General features: G+C 36.5%; 1 protein-coding gene across 3 annotated transcripts in view; it reads right to left on the bottom strand.

Annotated features, from left to right (window-relative positions):
- csmd3a (CUB and Sushi multiple domains 3a) overlaps positions 1-13,644 on the bottom strand; it is a 598,216-nt gene that overhangs the window by 434,275 nt on the left and 150,297 nt on the right. The gene's annotated exons all lie outside the window — the stretch shown is intronic.

Below are 13,644 nucleotides of genomic sequence, written 5' to 3' on the forward strand. Positions count from 1 at the left end.
GGTCAAAAAAAAAGTACACCAAAAGTTAAATTTTTTACTTATTTTGCTTATATCGGACTTTTATTTTGAAATTCGTGTGCAACAACTCTACCGTTTGACATGTGAAATTTCATTTAATTATTGCAAAAATATGTCGAAGCCCAAGTACGGCCCCGAATATGTAAAGTATGGGTATATATATTGACAAAAACTTTGTCTAAGACTTAAAGCCTTAGTGTCACATGTAGTGAGGTGCTCTTATAAGAGAGCATGAAACCTTATAAATTAAAACAACATTTAGAAACCAGAAAATATGTTTGATTAAGTTTAAATTAATAGTATTTGTCGTTTTTACTGTGTAATATTTCTATAATTTGATCCATTTTGTTAAATGACAGCAATAAAATATTGTTTATTTGTAAGTCTTGCTGAATTTTTGATGATTTATCTGTCACTACTTGTTATGTTAACAAATAAATACAAATTAAGTATAATTCCTAAAATTGTATTATAGTTTCTAAAAATTTGGGTCGCGGCTTGATGACCATGTAAAAATGTGAGTCCTATGGCCAAACCAGTTGAGAACCCCTGCCCTAAAGGTACTAATATCTACCCGTACAGTACAAAAGTAAACTTGTTGAAATGGTACCATCAAATTGTGTACCTTTACTTTTGAGTGTGTATGATAACTGTAATATTAGTAACACACATAAATAAACATAATATTGTTCTTATTCAACAGCCGTCTAAATACCGTGGAAAACCGGTTATAATAATACTACAATAAAAGCATTTAAATAAACATGCACAATTTATGACCAATGGTTCTTGTGTAGCTCAGACTGTAAGGCACGGTGTTTGCAAAAACAAGGTCATAGGTCCAATTCCCAGTGAATGCATGAGCTTATAAAACTGTATACCTTGAATGTAGCCTAAGTGGCTTCGCATAAAAGCATCTGCCACATGCATGAATATACATAAATATATGTACACTTGTCATTATGATATTATTGTACAGCTCAGTGATGTCTTTTGAAGCAGACTAAAGGGAGAAAGCATCTGAATCTTCACTTGCCATGAAAAGTGACCTTTAAAAATGAATATGCTATTTACTGAGATGCAAATAATGTCAAAATTGCACTGTTTGACACCAACATTACAGCATTATTGTTCCTCTGCAAATGCTTCAAGGACTCGGCCATAACTTTCAACTTCACAAACAGTGACAGTAAAAGTCTACAGCAAAAACACTATTTCAAGGCTGAAGCATTTCACCTTTTTTTTCTCAAAAATGAAACTCAAACTCGGCCTCGCCGTCCGTCAATCAAAGGAACTGCGGCAATTATTCAAGTGAGATCCGACAGTTGAATCGCTTTTTGAAGAAAAAACATAGTTCAAGCTCAAGTCTCAAACACTTGTCAGTGCTGTAATGTTGAAAAGGGCAAACGAGAGATTTCTGTGCATTTGTAAAACGTCAAAGCATCTGTGCATGTTTGAACACTCAGTCTGGCCTGAAAGAGGACTTAGTTTACTGCACACTGGGAAAACGTTTTAAGATCCACTTCAAGTTTGGCACCAGCAGTGACCCCTCGCCATCAGCTAGATTCACTAACACATCACTGAAATTCAATGTGCAGCTGATGGTTGCCAATAAGTTGTTACAGTGTCCTAAAGGGAGCTGGTGGTTAAAAAATACAGTTTTAAAGGTGCAGAAGGTGATTGTCTTCAGAAGCATTTTTTGTTGTGCTGGTTGAAAGTCTCTTCACAGTCTTATAGTAATGATTACAGTAAATGATCTAAATGTATTTATATGTATTTTTATATTTTGGGTAAGGCATAAAACTAAAAAAAATGTTCATCCAATTAAATAGAGTCGGACCGTCATCTCTCATAATTCCGATTAGCAGGTCAGACTGTCAGCAAATGCAGATTTGGACAACTGCGCAGCCGTTTGTACACAGCTCCGCCGACCGCTGTTGGTGCTGCGCGTTCACAAGAGAGGTCACGCGCGCCCGCGAGATCGGTAAAAACCTGCTGAATCAAAACTTTATAAAAACCTGAATCAATATTGGAGTTACCTTTGCACGCTGGGGAAAGGATGCAACAGTGGCTGAAGGATTTTTTTTTTTTAGAAAGGTAATGTTTTGTTTTAAAACTATTTTAGCTTCATGCAAAGCTAATGTGATGTTGTTACAAACGGGTTATATCTTTACAGAAGTGTTGTTCAGCCACTAAAATCTTCCGATAAAAGATAAAAGATTGATAAGACTATTTTCAGTTTCATAGGGACCTTGTACAGCATCTATATTGTAGATTTTAATTAGTTTAACAACAAAACACAAGTAAATAGCGCTATTCCGCCTAGTCTATCTCTCCCTATATTGTTTACCATGCAACTCTAAATATTCACTCTTAAATAGCATGTCAGTTTGGCTTGCACGCCGCCGGACGAGCACTAGTCGCTTTTAACACATGAGAGCAAGTGGTGCTCGCTGCAGAGCCATTTGGGCGAAAAAGCGTCTTAAGTCTTAAAAATCCAAACTTATTTATTTTACCAAACTTGGGTGACAAAGTGGCTCAGTGGTTAGCACTGTCACCTTACAGCAAGAAGGTTGCTGGTTTGAGTTCCTGCTAGGCCAGTTGGCATTTATGTGTGGAGTTTGCATGCTCTCCCCATGTCGGTGTGGGTTTTTTTCAGGTGCTGCAGTTTCTACCACAGTCCAAAAGATATGCGGTACAGGTGAATTGAATAAACTAACTTAGCCGTAGTGTATGTGTGTGAGTAAGAGTGTATGGATGTTTCATAGTACTAGGTTGCAGCTGGAAGAGCATCGGCTGTGTAAAACATTTGCAGGATAAGTTGGCGGTTCATTCCACTATGGCAACCCCAGATTAATAAAAGAACTAAGGGAGGTAAAACTTAACAAACCTAATTCTCTGCCATGTGTCAAGTCTAAAACAACAGATAATTCTATAAAACATCTTTTTTTGGTATTCTAAAGATTTGTCTCTAGAATTTCATTCAAATTAAATTAATAATCATGCAAAATATTTCTTAAATGACTATTTTTCAGCTACATTTAAGATTAATTATTTAGAATACTAATTGCATAATAACAATAATAATTATATATATATATATATATATTATATATATATATATTATATATATTTTTAACACGGATGTTAGGACTCAACATAACAAAATTAGGTAACATTAGTCCGCAATTGTAATTTCAGTCAGTTAAAACATCAACACGATCTAAAAAGTGTCATACAGTAAAGTTTTGCAACCTAACTAAAGCATGATTCATTATATAAATTGCATTACGATTTTCTGTTATGAAATAAAATTACATTTTTTTTTTTCTCTAGATCTTCTCATTTAAGCCCTTGGTTTACCCGTGCTGCAGTTGTTCAAGTTTGGTTCATTCACAGCAGGCTGTCATGTGCTGTTGGTGTTCGGTACATTGACTCACACATACGCAGTATTATCGGTTGACCGCTTCTCAAATTGATCTCAGTGTAACGTTGCTGTTCTAATAACTTAATAAGAGTATATATTGGATTATTTCGAGTCAGAGGGAGATAGGCTTGTTAAAAAGTAAGTAGTTTGTTTGTGGATAAGTGCTTACTGGAGACGCAAATCATTTCAAATGATTCAGTTCATTTTGGTGAACTAGTTCAACCGGTTCACTTAGAAGATCCAGTTAAAAAGATTAGTTTGCGATCGTGATAGACAAACAAAACCCATTATTGGGCACAAATGTATTAAAGCAATAGTTTTAAGTCCCTGTAATGCTTTCACCATGTTGCTGTCATGTCCACTCGTTGTTTTGTCGCGGGAGCAACAGCAAGGTTGACTAAAGGAGAACCGGCTCGATCTGGCCAATGGCAGCAGGACTACAGACTCAGGTGCCATACAGGTCAAACACCTGCAGCGTGAAATAAACAGATTTACTTTTAAAAGGAATACAGTAATATTATGTATTGAATACATTTACAAAGACAAAAACGAAGGAAGGTTTTGTTAGGATTTTAGTTAGTTTCAGTTAGTTTTGCATGTACACAATACAGTTTCAGTTAGTTCTAGTTTTTTAACTCGCATTTTTGTTTTTATTTCAGTATACAGCAATTATTTTAAAAAAATTTTATCAATTTTTTGTTCATTTTCGTTAACTATAATAACCTTGGCATGCGCATTAGCTCAGGCAACCTGAACAAATGACGGTTTTGTTTGATTTAAATGTTTAGAAACAACACTTATGAGGCAGTTGTTGATTGATTGTATTGTTGATTCCAAATATGTATTGTATCGTAAGCTTGGCAAACAGTTTTGGAGAATTTGATGTTTCCCCCATTCAGACAGAATGCCCGTGCAAACTGTTCGAGATACTGTACATTTCAAAGATGGCCGCAGAGTGAAATGACTTGTATATATTTATATTATTATTTTTTTTATTTATTTATTTATTTTTTTTTGTAAAATGTAAACAACCTTGCTTTCTACATGTATTCTATAATACTACTCTAAAACACAAGCCCAAAAACACAGAAAATAAATAAATACAGTACATCCCTGCAGGCACAGGATATCAACATGACGTCATATTGATGTTGTACCCCAATGTACCCAACGTCATAGGGACATCGGATTTTGTATGAAAGTGAAAATCGGGTTGACGTCAAAACCTAGCGTCGATGTCCAATGTCCTAAAATCAACCAAATATCAACGTCTAATCATGTTACACCTTGACGTTGTGTGGACGTTACCACTGTGACATTTATCAGACGTTATATTTTGGTCACTTTCCAACACAACCTAAAATCAACCAAATATCAACGTAATTTGACCTTGTTATTAGACGTTAAAATAACGTTGTCCTTAGCCGCTGGCTAGATGTTGAATTTTTGATCACCTGACGTCATGATCTAAATCTAACCTAATATTATGATCTTATGATGTTGTGTGCCTGCAGAAATCAAGAAACCTCTAAAACCAATTTGGAAAATACATCAAAATAAAAAGTCACTCACACAAGTAGATGTGGAATGACAATAGATAATCTTTAACCTGAAAAAATTGGAATCAGATTACTAAGATAAGTATTAGCACACCCTAAAGTGTAAATCATAACAGATGCTGCATAAAAAGAGACATACTTAATGTTCGCACTACGATTAAACCCCCTATAACTGTAAATGTGGCTGATAATAATAGAGATGCTTGACTTTGCATAGTCAACAATGCGCAAATATTTTCGGAAGGGATGCACTAGAGCCTGTACACCTTGAGATAAGCTATTTGGCTGAAAATAACATGTATATTGCAAAAAATAATAATAGTAAAATAAAATGTCTGCCCTAAGGTGAGCTGTACAAGCGCCTGAGAATTAGGCACCAATAGCAGTGTAAGCACCGGCAAAGGCCAGATAACATTATTATTATGGTGAACATAATGTGCATCTCTGTACTAACAGAGCGTGAGCGGTTTCGACTACAGGTCCAGCTTTGACTACAGCATTAAGCGCATCTGTCCTATTGTCTGCTGACCCACTGCACAAAAATAGACAGTAATTGAAAAGACACAAATGAATCAAAACAGCAGTGGAATGCAGGAAATGGATACACCTCCCCTCTCTCTCTCTCTCTCTCTCTCTCCCTCTCTATTTTATTTACACTTTCTGCCCATTTGTAGGGAAAGAGATTGAGAGCACAAATAAATGGAAGAAGATGCAGAAAGACTAAGAAAAGGGGATTTGTATTTTCTAGCTGCTAGGGAGTTGTGGGTGGATGAGAAGGCATTGATATGCGGTTGCTAGGGTGTTTTGCTGTGGTTGCTAGGGTATTTTCGGTGATTATTTTGCCTTGGTCTAAAGAGCCCACCGGCGTGTCTCAATGATATTCTGGTCACTACATAATGTGACTCACTCCTGCTTCACTATCACTGAATGGAGACTGATTACACGGAGAAACATGCATTCAGTGGACACTATATGAAACTATAGACAGACTGGCAGGCTGATTAGATGGACAGATGGACAGATGGATGGATGGATGGATGGATGGATGGATGGATGGATGGATGGATGGATGGATGGACGGACGGACGGACGGATGGATTGACGGATGGACGGATAGATGGACAGACGGACAGACAAAAAGGTAGGAAGGTAAACAGAAAAAAGGTAGGAAAAAAACAGAAAGAAATGAAGAAGGAAAAAAGGAAGAAAAGAAGGAAGGAAGGAAAGAAGGAAGGAAGGTTTAAAAAGTATGAATAAATAAACAAATGGATAGATAGAGGCATTAAAGGATGGACAGAGAATTGAATGGATTCAAAGAATCAAATAGATGGATGGATGGATGGATGGATGGATGGATGGATGGATGGATGGATGGACGGATGGACGGACAGACGGACAGACAAAAAGTTAGGAAGGTAAACAGAAAAAAGGTAGGAAAAAAACAAAGAAATGAAGAAGGAAAAAAAGGAAGAAAAGAAAGAAGGAAAGAAGGAAGGAAGGTTTAAAAAGTATGAATGAATAAACAAATGGATAGATAGAGGCATTGAAGGATGGACAGAGAAATGAATGGATTCAAAGAATGAAATAGATGGATGGATGGATGGATGGATGGATGGATGGATGGATGGATGGATAAACGGATGGTTGAATTGGATGGATGGATGGATTAAAAAATAAGTATGGAGGAATAGAAATATAAATAGATTGAGGCATGAAAGAAAGAAAGAAAGAAAGAAAGAAAGAAAGAAAGAAAGAAAGAAAGAAGTATGGCTTAAAAAGTATGAATGATCAAACAAATGGATAGATGAATGTATTGATGGACAGATGGATTCGCTGGATAAAATGGATGGATGGATAGATAGATTGGTTTAAAACAAGCATGGATGAACAGACAGATGAACAGATGGAGGCATGGATGGATAGATGAATGGATAAATGGATGATTCAAAGGATAAAATGGATGGATGGATGGATGGTTGGATGGATGGATAGATTAGAAAGATAAAATAGTAGGAAGGCAAGAAAGAAATAGATGGATGGATGGATCAAAGGATAAAATGGATGGATGGTTAGATAGATTGGTTAAAAACAAGCATGGACGAACAGACAGATGAACAGATGGAGGCATGGATGGATGAATGGATGGATAAATGGATGATTCAAAGGATAAAATGGATGGATGGATGGATGGATGGATGGATGGATGGATGGATGGATTTGAAAGATAAAATAGTAGGAAGGCAAGAAAGAAATAGATGGATGGATGGATCAAAGGATAAAATGGATGGATGGGTGGATGGATGGATTAAAAAGAAGTTGATGGACTGAATAGAGTGATGAATAGATGGATGGATCAATAAAATGGAAGGATGGATTAATTAAATGGTTGAATTGAATAGAGTGGTGGACAGATGAATGGAAGGGTAGACATATAAGTAGATGGAGGCATTGATAGATTGAAGAGAGTGAGGGAAGGAAGGAAAGATGAAAGGAAAGAGAGACGGCCGAATGGATAGACGAACAGATGACCGAACAGTCTGACCATCAGACAAAATAAACAGCGGTGAAGCTCAATTTTCAAAGCAGTCAGCAGCAGAGCTTCCTCTCTGTGATAAAAATGAAAGCTTGTTGTTAAAGTACATTAGTTTCAGGAGTAACTCATACAGGACACATTTCACATCTGAGCATCTATAAAAATGTAATACAGCAAAAAAGAGAAAGACAAAAATCCAACAAAATAATGATGACAGGCCATGCAGCTGCCTGCTTTTAACGTTCTCCCACCACACAACATAATCCCTGTGAGTGTGTGCGGGGTTTATTTATTTATTTCTTGGCGCAGGGAAGTGGGACAAATCTTGTATGCAATGGGCAGCCGCAGTCACAGCGAGCATGTAAAACCTCAGAGGAGAGAACGAATACAAAAGATTTCATTTTGGTCGTGTCTTTTAGAGCAGCTTGGGTGGGGGAAAAAAAAAAAAACTGGAAAACCGCTCGCTTTAAATGATGCATCAGCCTAACAAGAAGACGTCATTTGTTTTCATCCAAGAATAACATTTGCTCGTCATCAAATGTGAGGGAATGCAGACACATTGGCCCATATTCTTAAAATGCGCAAGTCTTAACTAGAACTGCATGATCATTTTCAACCCAGGCTAATTCTGAGAACGTAGACCTGCAGATGTTTCTGGAGACCACGTCCTGGGAGGTACGTATTTGTGCAGTTTTAGTTGTTAGCAAATCCGCGAGAGCCCACTGTGCGTGCTTTTTCGCGTCTTGAACATCTCTTGCAAGTGCCGTTAGCGCCCGCACTGTTCTTGCGTAATCCCGCCAGAGGCCGCTGTTGAATGACCGTCTTTCTGTCTGTCTGAATGACAGAATAATTGACCGTGCGACCGGCCAATCGGCTGACCCACCCTCCTCCTTCCCTAAACCCAACCAACGATTTACAAAAGCAGTCCAGAAAAAGAAAAGCCCTCGTCTGATTTTTACGTTTTCGAATTTCACCACATTCTCACCCTGTTTTGAACTCTGAACTCATGAACCTGATTTCTGGAATCGCTCTTCCCGGGACTCGAACCCGGTTGTCATCGTCAACTCCTCTCTGCATCTCGAGTCCACCGTTACACTGTGAACTAACTGTACAAACTGGTTGCAGCGGGAAAGCCCTCCACACGGAGGTAAGTGGTCGGCCGGCAAGCACGAAAGGGAATGGCGTCACAACACCCCGTAGCATTCGCTCTTAGAAAATTAAATGCAGCCATACGTACCTCTGGCTAGATAATTCCCGGTCTTCGGAAACGTCTGCGGGACTGCGTTTTCAGAATGAGCCTGGGTTGTATTTTTTTCTGCGATACATATTGTGATATTGAGCATAATTAGATAAGATGACTGGTATAGATGTATTAGGATAGAATTAATAATTTTAGATTGATTGTGATGAATTTGTGAGAGAAATCAACTGCTTCAAATTGTATAATATATAAGTATTGATAAGTGAAGTCTCTTAAACTCATTTCGTGAGGAGTACGTGATATGATCAACTTTAGCTGATCCTCATCGCTAATCATTAGCTAGCTTATCAAACCATTTCAAAACTACTATATGTATCTAAGCGTGAACTCTTCAAATACAGTATAAACAAATATAAACTACCTGTAAAAAAGCAGTCGCCTATCCAAGTTTTAGGAACAGCAAATAATAACTTGACTTCTAGCTGATAATTTATTAATAATTTATTTGTGTACTTACATTTGTATTATTGTTACTATCAATATGTATCACAGGCAGTGCATTTAGTGTTTGTTGAAGTGGGTTTAAAAAAATCAAATCTAAATCTATCTATAAACAACGACTTAAAAAAAGACAAGAGATACTGTATAATAATGTCCCATAATGCAATTCACAACCATAAATACACAGAAAACACTTGTCAATCACAAAATATGGAAATTGTTAATTAACCGATATTATTATAGTGTATTTTTAACCGTTTCTTAGTGACTGACAACTGAATATGATGCAGCACTCGCAAAAACACTGACCCAGAAACAGTGATGTTATTCTCGCAAAACGTGGCCCCAGGTGTCTCATTTAAGCCCTGAAGCATGTTTCATCTAAGACAAAAAGAAAGGTAATATACTTTTTTCCCAACACGGAATGCATTTCACCAGCAGAGAGCGAGAGGAATGGCTTTTTTGCGTGCCCCTTCCTCTGAGTGATTTGTAACTTACAAGATTGTTGTTTTTGCCCTTTCCAACATACAAAGGAAGTATGGCGGAATTACATAAAGGTCATTCTAGCAGAACCATTGATTTGTTTGTTTGCCTTGAACAATATTAAAAGTCAGAAGTTCATTCTACTCAAAAAAAAAAAAATGGCTTCATTTGTCATCTTGTTTATAGAAATGACTTAAACGAATCAATGAAACAACAGACAAGCAAGGTCACCACCGCACGAAAAACCCGGCTCACACAAATGTGCTCTTTGCATGTGCTTAAAGCGTCTGATTATCGTTTCAGCTTCGGCGGTGGAGTCTAACAGGAAGCAATCGTTCAGTACGCAAACTGCTTTTCTGTGCCAAGACTGAAACCTTTGGATTTTGCAGAGTCATGCAGGCTGAATCGAATCAAGTTAGAGGCATCTATTCTTATTTCATATCCTCCTCACAAGTAATTTCAGAGGTTTGATAGAAGTTTTGGCACCTTCTGAGTAGTTTCTTTGGACAAATCTAACACATAAATCGCACATTTCCTCTTCTCCAATTGTCATGCTGAAAGTCATTTCCACACTTGGAAATTAAGATGTTGAATCCTATGAACTTATCAGTGCATATATTAAATCTGAACAAACAATGCTCCCTGCTGAATGGGCTAGAAATAATCTTAACTATTGTGTGGGAAGGAAAAACAAAAAGACGTTATTACACTAATTAAGCATTTATTTATGTAATAAATATACATAGAAAAATCTGTGGTTTTCAATTGATGGGTCGTTGCGGATTGTGAGGGAAAACAATGCAATGGTAATAATACGATATAAGCAAACGTGTAATTATGTATTGTTGGAGTAGCAAAATGGGCAGGCTTTTCAAAAGAAAATTAGACGCTTGCTATATCTTTTGTTGGCAAAGCCAAAGGCCACGCATCCAATCTAACACACTATTTTAGTGCAAAATACCCCTATAACATTGTAAAAGCAAGTCAAATTATAGCAGTAATAGCATGCCATGGCCTGATCTACACATGATAAACAATGTTTCTTATCGTATTTTGCATTATAAAAACAGCAAAATGATAGCAAAACTATCAAATGTACTAGTGTATATTAACAAATCTATATAAAAAATGTATCAGTCAATAATCCACCAATGAATAATATACAATCAACATATATATATTAAGGGTGTCACGATCCTCCAAATCCTCGATTCGATTACATTTTCGATTCTAAAGGCACGATTTGATTCGATTTTCAAATATGAATAATTAATTAATTAATGACCAATTAATTATTTGTAGCCTACCGTTTAAACTAACTGACCTGCATGGTCTTTGTTTTACCCATAAACAAATCATACAGTAAATGAATGAAGGCAAGATACACACATAATTACCACCTGTCAATCACTTTTTTCTGCGGGACTCGTGAATAGGCAGTGATCTGTGTTGTTATAATGGCGTCGGTAAAAAAGACGCACAACCAACAGGAACCAGCCAACAGTATCTGAGGTGTTCGCTAAAATGACAAAGTACAAGTGAGTGAAGCAGTCCTCTGACTGCCTGGACCTGCTGTCTCGAGTGCATGGCTGTGTATGCGTCTGTGTCTGTGTGGTCACGTGATGTGCATTTTCAGAGGTAGAGAGGAAGGAGGGCTGCTCAGAAATGCTACACGCCACTGTGGTTGTCAAATCGTTGTCGTTCTAAAATGCCGTTTAAAAACAAAGACAGTGTAAACAGGGCCTGAGTGTGTACTTTTTGCAAGCGGAAGCCAAGCTGACTCGACATGGGGGCGTGGCAGCATCGACGATTCTATTTTTTGATTCGATAATCGAAATTGAGTATAAATTTTGATCGATTTTGATTTGGCACGAGGCCGCATCGTCTCACCAGTGCTAATATACAGCCATATTGCACTGCTACGAGTGTGATATTGCATTTATACAACAGTTCAATGGCACTATCGTGTTTATATAAAAGAAAATCAAACACGGAGAGTTTTGTATTAGGAACTACTTTCTTCCGCCATTCATTCACATCTGCAACTGATGTCAGAACAGCAGAAGCCGTTACTAATTCACCAATGTCACGTTAGAGCTAGTATTTGAATGACTCACTAGCGTATTGTATAAAGTGATGACAAAACAGCTTATTTTGCTTACATTTTAAGATTATAAGGCTAAACGTGACATGAAATGCCATCCATCTTCCGAGATATCTCCCTACAGTCTATTACAGTATACAGTATTTCTCTGTTGCGGTCGGTATTGTGACGGGTGCCAGCTGTTCCAGCGTTTACCCAGAGACCTTAAGCCTTTAAATGTCACTTTAAGCTGTATAGAAGTGTCTTGAAAAATATCTAGTCAAATATAATTTACTGTCATCATGGCAAAGATAAATAAATCAGTTATTAGATTTAAGTTATTAAAACTATTATGTTTAGAAATGTGGTCAAGTTGGGGAAAAATAAACAGGGGGGGCTAATAATTCTGAATTTAACTGTGTGTATACATACACACACACACACACACACACACACACACACACACACACACACACACACACATATATATATATATATATATATATATATATATATTTATATATATATACGCATATCAGACCTCTTTTCTTGTAAATGAGCATTTTCTATCAGGCTCCTCTGATTAGGTTCAGAGTTTTATTTCATATGTAATGAAAAGGTTATTACTATATATGGTAAATAATATATCTGTTTTTCATAAATGTCACTTTAGACAATTCTTTGGTTTTTAACAAGGTAAATTTTCTTCAAGCTAAATCCACCAGTGCTTTTTTTGCAAAAACCTCTAAATCCACCTATTGGCACAAGACAGTGTAATTAGTTGGAAATCACTAAGAAATGAATTTGAAATTATTTTACCAATAATAAAACACATTACACAAACAACCTAAAATTATAAATTTGTCAAGTAAGTGACGGTTCATTCCACTGTGATAAACCAGGAAAAATGCAGAAAGAAAATGAATTAATGAAATCTGTCAAGTAAGTGCATTAATCAATAACATTAAAACTGAAATTAATTAAATTTTAACTATCTATTGTCATTTCAAATATTTGGGATTTAAATTTAAAGTAGAACAATGTAAACATTGCAAACTAAGCTTGTTAAATTCAAATAATGTAGTGTAAAACGTTGTGAAACTTTACTATATGTGCATTGTCCATTAATAAAAAATAAAGCTTATCAGATGTATAGGTATTATGAAGTTATATAGTGTAAATAATGTATAGTTTTATACATTGTATTTATCTTTTTTAAAAATACCTTAAATTAGCAAATAAAACAAAAGGTGGGCCTACTGGGCAAAAAGGGAATGTCACTCAGACAATTTGAAAAGCTGTCATTCATTCATTCATTTTCATCATACTCGAGATCTTGGTCTCTTTTTCGTCACTTGTTTATACTCATAGCATCCACGTGGGATAAAAGAAGAGCATCTTAACTTTGTCTTCCGTGAAACATAGTTGCCTTTTAATGTGTAGTAAATCGGACTCATTCAAAGTAACGTCACTGCGTAAACAACTTTATGTATGCATGCTACACTTCAACTGTACAGTGTGTTTTCTTTTTTTGTTATGATGCATAGAGTTTTGAGGTAAAGGACATTTTCATATCCCATTCACTGACAGTCGGACAGGCTCATCTAGTCCAAATCAAAATCGAAAGTGGAAAAAAAACTGTCTCCTCATAAAAGCTAGCGTATCAGCATGCTGCTACATTGAAAACTGGACAAACTAGTAACAGTCTAAAAGCTGTCCATATGAAGATAAGTGGTCAGCTCGTAAGCGCGAAAACTAACAGCATCATTCCGCCCTGTAGGGTTCCTTTAAGAGAGGAAACGCAGCCATACGTACTTCTGGCTATATAATTTATGATCT

The sequence above is a fragment of the Danio rerio genome, chromosome 16 (assembly GCF_049306965.1).
Source record: "Danio rerio strain Tuebingen ecotype United States chromosome 16, GRCz12tu, whole genome shotgun sequence".
In the NCBI taxonomy this organism is placed as follows: domain Eukaryota; kingdom Metazoa; phylum Chordata; class Actinopteri; order Cypriniformes; family Danionidae; genus Danio; species Danio rerio.